We start from the raw sequence: 6,061 nt of genomic DNA on the forward strand, positions 1-6,061 counted from the left end.
AAATGGAACAGTTATAAATTCTCCCAGTAGAAAAATGCTGTTGTTAATTTTATATATGGAGATATACACATGTATTCACACACTACAATTGTCTGTTCTGCTCTTGAGTCTCTTGAAAGACTTTCTGCAAATCCAACAACAGCTAGCAGGAAAAGCAGAAAACAACCAGTTCCAGGGTTTCCCCACTTACCAAACTAGGCAAGTAGCTGCTCGCAGTCCCTGCAGCTGCCTCTGCTTTTGACGACAGTCAGAACTTCATGGATCCAGCATCTTTTTCTCTCCACAGCTTGGCTAGTACAAGAAACAATTTTCAGGAATAAATATGGCTGTAGTTGTTCTTATGATCACCATTTTCATTACTGTGCTTTAAGAAGCTGATTCTTTTTGTTGGCCTTGTATTTTTGTTCAAAGACCAAAAGGAGATATAAGAAAACCTGAACTCTTATAAGCTCCTGCTACTGTTACCCTGCAGTGAAAGGTCTAGATTCTCTAGTGAAAGTAGATATTTAAGTATTATAAAACCAAATTCTGGAAAAAAAAAAAAAAGAATTTAACCTAGCTACTAAGGCATGCTGAAGCTTGAAGGGTTTGTATGCTGGCTAATTCCCTGGTAAACTTCTCTACATTAGGTAGGACACTTGTATATCTGTCAGTCTGAATATCAGAAAAGTTTAGTTAACATCTGGTCTTGCTATTTCAAAAGTCACGGAGGAGATAAAAGTAGCACTTCCACAGTGATGGTGGGGATAAAAAGAGCAATTCAGATTTTGCAAATGACAAATCACCCTCTAGTGGTGTATATTTCAGCCCTCTGATTAGAGAGAATACATATATTCCTGAATCAGGTGTCTAGAGTTGGGTGATACAGACTTTTTTGCACCTCACATCCATTTATATGCATATGAGAAGATGTCTACAGCATATAAAAATCATTATACAAATTTGCTTGATTCATAATCCCCAAACAAATTCCTCTGCTATTCCTATTCTCCTATTGAGGATAGCTTGAGACGTCAGAGTATTTCAGGACAGCTGATCATATCCTTTGATATTCCCTGATCCAGTGGAGCAATAGCTTCACTGCATCTTTTCTCGGTTTGCAGGTTTTACTTTGGCATATGTAGTACAATTTAATACTTACGCCTACTGGTTTCAAAAGTAATCCCAAATGAAAAGATACTAATTTATTTGTTCACCTGAAATACCTCCCTACATACGCAGTTCCAGACAAGTAACTAAAATACATTGTGATAAATACCAGTATAATTTATGACCTAGCAACAAGCTGTTTTGCAATTAATGCATAATGTTATATTTTCATATTGTATAATCATAAGTTTGATATTGATTTTGTCAGTTATTTCTATATTATACTCTTTAGGCCGGCTGCTGACATGTCCCAAGAAATAGATGCGTATTTCTTTTCCTTGGAGAACTTCAGAGAACACAATGTTATAAACCTGAGTAACTGGGAAGAGAAGAGCAAATTTTTTTTTTTTCATTACTAAACTCACATTTATGGCAAACATATAGGAAAGAAGTCATTTTTGTTTTAAAAAAAAGATTTTTCCTTCTTTTAGTAGTCATCTTCCAGCTAAAACAGAGAACACGGAGCTTGACAATTCTAAGACCAATCATTTTTTTTTTTAAATTTGGTTAAAGTCTCCATACTTTTGAGACTTAACATATCCTGAAGAAGCAAAGGAAGGAATGATCCAGACATTCTTTCTCAGTTTAGATGCCTTTAATGGTCTTTCCTGCCTCTGTCTGTCATGTTTTGAGTTTGTCCTGTTTTCAGAATGGCTTTTTATGTTTTTGGATATGATTCACCTACCAGTTCTATTTCTAATGTGCTAAATCACACAGACAATGACTGCATGCCATCTCTCCAATTCCCGTAACCCAGTGAATTCCAGATCATAACCTTGATTAGAATCCTAACGAGAAACAGCAACACCACCCCCTCCTATTACAGAATTATATTTAAAGAGAAGTTTCATGAGGCAGAGCTCACAACAAGAACAGAGGCAAGAGTTGTCAGTGTCAAAATCAGTCCCATTGAAATGGTGTGCATTATATTACTGATAATATGATTGTGACATAATTAGGACACTACATAAGATTTAGTAGTAGTAGTAGTAGTAGTATGATGCCCTCTGCTTTGCTAATCAAGATCAGGGGTCCACTGTGAAACGCAGACTTTGCCCTAAGAGTTTACAATCTAAACAGTATAGACATTGAGATGCAAGCATTAAATTTCTTCCATGCTTTTTATTTTAAGTTACTTCACTGTCTCAGTGGACTACACGCAGTACTTTAAAGTACATCGTGCTGTATCAGAGGTTCATTCGTACAAGCAACCTTAACCTGCTACTGAAAGCACTGAATACATCCTTGACATGTCTTTATCTTAAAAAAAAAAAAAAAAAGAGAAAAGGATGGTATTCTAACAGTGCAGCTTGTGTATTTGTTACTAGGGAAACAAACAGCAAGGAGAAAGAAACCCTCAGTGTCCCTGTCATTTGGATCTTTCAGAGGAGAAGCAGAGCTTGTGTTAAAACAATGGAAACATTGTTCTGCTTTTGGGATCCTTTGCTGTCCTCACTGAATGACAGACACTTATTTCTCCCCCTTGTCCATCTCGTCATCTCTGAAAAGGAGAGTCACTTCTATATTCAGGATTGGAGTGCTGGTATTTTTTTATTCCTCATGTAGAGTTTAATTCCTGTGTCTGTGTAACCTGGTCAGTTCCTAACACCTAAACCAAGATCACAGCATGTCTCTCAAGGTAAACAGAAGAGAGAAACCCTATGTTGCATTTACATTTGTAGAAAAGCATATACGGCAGCACTAGTAATTCCAAGTTTGCACTTCTTTGAGTCCGCACTGAATCAGAGCATCAGCAAGACTTTAGAGTGCAGGAGGTACTGCAGCATTTGCCGCGTTTCAACATTGGGATCCTGTGCAGCAATGATCCCTGAAGAGGACTGTGTACATGTGGTATCATTGCCTTTGAGGTTCAGGGGTTCCGTGTTGTGATGGGAGCTTTGCCACCAGTTTCAGTGAACCAGTGAGGTGTCAGTCATGGCTTATGTGGACTGACACCTCACTACGTGGGTTGGGAGGACTACCTGCAGAGATCAATGTTGTTTTTATCATGACTTTCTGCTCATTGCTTATTAGTCCTCATTCCTAATCGTCAAAAAGAGGATAAAAGTTGCAACTATGATAAACATACTGTGGTATAGTACTTAGAACCTCTAAAATACAATATAAGTATTAACTGTTATTAAAAACCCAAAGCAATTACTTCTAAAGCATACATGCGCGAGTATTTTTTAGGCAACTGTATGGCAGCTGCGTAAATAGGGTACAGGGTCAGCCATACCAGATGAAACCAGCTGTCCATCTAGTCAGGTATCCTTTGACCAGATAAAGAAGAATGGACTAAGAAATCTGTCTTGTTAAGGGAGAGTAGTAACAGGCCCCTCACAATGGAGTAAAAGAAGCTGCTTGTTAAAAATTTGTAAAAGCCCTTCATGGGATATTTTTAACTTTTAACAGTCTGAAGCTGTTTTTCAAGAAGCATCTCAAGATTTATGCACTCTCTGCACTGTATCAGACTTAATGTAATTTCTCTGCTAAACTATGCTACATCCCTGCCTCCTTCTTGGTTCCACTTATTATCTTGTTGTACGTCTTTATCATACACCTCATCTAACTCATCTGTGGGAACTGGATTAGGAAGCCTGATGTGGTGCACTCTGAAGTGTAGCTAAGTAAGTCAAAAGGATTATCACCTTTCTTCTTTTTACAAGACTACAGCTACCAGCACTGGAGCTAGAGAGATGATGGGAAAATTGCAATAAAAGCCCTATTGGAAATACTCTCACAGATGTTTTGTTTCCTGCTGTTTTGCCAAAACATATTTCTTCTTTATTGTGCGTGACTTTTTTGTACTATTCTTCAAGAATGGCCATTAATTTGTCACTAAGAAGGAAGAATTATATGACAAAAAATGCATAAACATGTGAATTACATTTTAAAATGGATAGGCAGAATAAAATCAACTAGCACATGGTTTATTGGTTATAGCCACTAGCTGAATTGTAGTGGATTCTATTTCTCTAATATTCTGCAAAGTCCCAAGGCCCGTTGGGTAAAAAAAACACTCGATAAAGATTTTGGGGAAAAAAAGATGTCAGTACTGACGAGAAAAGGAGGCGAAGAAGATTTTGATGCTGCATTTATGTAGCAGGACAAAAGAGCCCTGCCTCAGGGTACAAGGTGTAAATGAGGGCTTCATCCCAGGCTTCGTCAGTTTGGATCTCTATACTCTTTGCCCATGGAAATTGAACGGTACAGCCAAAATAAACCAAGGGCTAGCTTTTATTTACTTTTTTGAGGGAAACATGATCATTGCCAACAGACCTCAGATGCTTTGCAAACTACTTGTGAGTTGTATTTTGGTTTCCTTAATCTTCAAAATTCTTCTCTTATACATTTTTTTCTTCATAAGCAACGAGCTCTTCCCAAAACTCCCTTTGTGGAAACATGTGCTCTGCCCTATCCTACTTATCTTCCAATCTCCAACTGGGCTTTTTTTCTGAATGGGTTTTCTACAACACTGAACTTTTAACAGACCCGCGTCATCTTGCAGGGTTTTACCTACTCTCAGCAGAAACGTGGAAGACAAATACTCTGGTGAGAAAAAAAAAAGTCTGAGTAATCCTACAGTGCTTATTACAGTGCCTTCACGTGAAACCCCCCCTGAAAATACCCCAGGATGACACCATAACCGAGCCGACTGCTTCAGCCGAGAATTTACCTCGTGCTCGTTTTATTCCCCCCACTCCGTGCAGCTTTTCTCCTCGGCTCTCGCCTGGGCCCCTCGTCGCCACAGCGGTAGGCCCCGCCGTACCTCAGCGGGGGTCGGGCCGGCGACAGCCCTCAGCGCGCGCCGCCGCCGCTTCCCGCCTCGCACCGCCGCGCGCCTGAGGCGGGGGGGGGGGGTGGGGAGGCGAGAGGAGGGGGGCGCTCGCGGCACGCGCCCAGGACCACGCGCCCGCCCGCCTCGCCGTGCGCGCAACGGCCCGCGGGGGCGGAGCGAAGGGGGCGGAGCCAAGCCGGCGCGCTCGCCCCGCCCCCGAGCCGCTCTTCCTCCACAAAGCCGGGGGGCGGAGCGCCGCGCGACCCCAGCTGGCGCGCGCCCCCCGCAGCGGGCGCCGCCGCTCCTTCTCCCGCCCCCAGGGGGCGGGGCGGGCGCGAGGGCGCGCGCGCGGGCGCGGTGATTGGCTGCCGGCGGCGGTGGGAGCGGGTTTAACGGCCGCAGCATCCCCGGGCCGGGGGAAAACAAAACAAAGGCGGCGGCGGGCGGGAGCGCAGCGCGGCGGCAGGATGCCTCGGCCGCCCCTCGGCCCTCAGGGCGGGAGACGCGCGCCCGGTCCCCGCCTATGACCCCCGGCCGCCGCCGAGAAGGTACCTTCGAGGCGAGGGAAGCCGCCCCTCCACCCCCCGCTTTGTTTTTCGGTGAGGGCCCGGCGCTAAGCCCTCGCTGGCCGCCGCCTGAGGACCGGGGGTCCCGCCTCCCCTCCTGCCCTTGCCCCCCCGAGGGAAAGGGGCCCGGGGGCGCGCTGCTGCTCGGAGCCCGGGCTGGGGAGCGGAGCCGGCACGGCGCAGCGGTGAGTACCGGAGCGTGCGGGAAGCCGGCCCCTCTCCCTCTTGTTGGGTGTTTTTTTTGGGGGGGAACGGGGAGGCGGCTGCGAAGGGAGCCCCGTGTTGCAGCCCCGGCCGGGGGGGGGCCGCGGTTTCCTGCGTGCGCGGGGCGGGGGACCGCCGAGGCAACTTTGCTGGCGGGAGCAGGGCTCGGGCGCTATTTATAGCGCCTGGAAATGACGGCAGCGCTGCCTGCCTGTAGCCTCCTCGTTACAGGGCGGGTGGTGATGGTTTACATAATGGGGGGGGGGGGGGGGGGGCGGGTCTGAGCTTAGCGAGCAGGGGTCTGGTGCGTTCCCCCCTCGCTCTCTGCCGCTCTGCGAGGGCCCCGGCAGCGGTGCGGCGG

Source organism: Gavia stellata, chromosome 21, assembly GCF_030936135.1.
Source record: "Gavia stellata isolate bGavSte3 chromosome 21, bGavSte3.hap2, whole genome shotgun sequence".
Taxonomy (NCBI): Eukaryota; Metazoa; Chordata; class Aves; order Gaviiformes; family Gaviidae; genus Gavia; species Gavia stellata.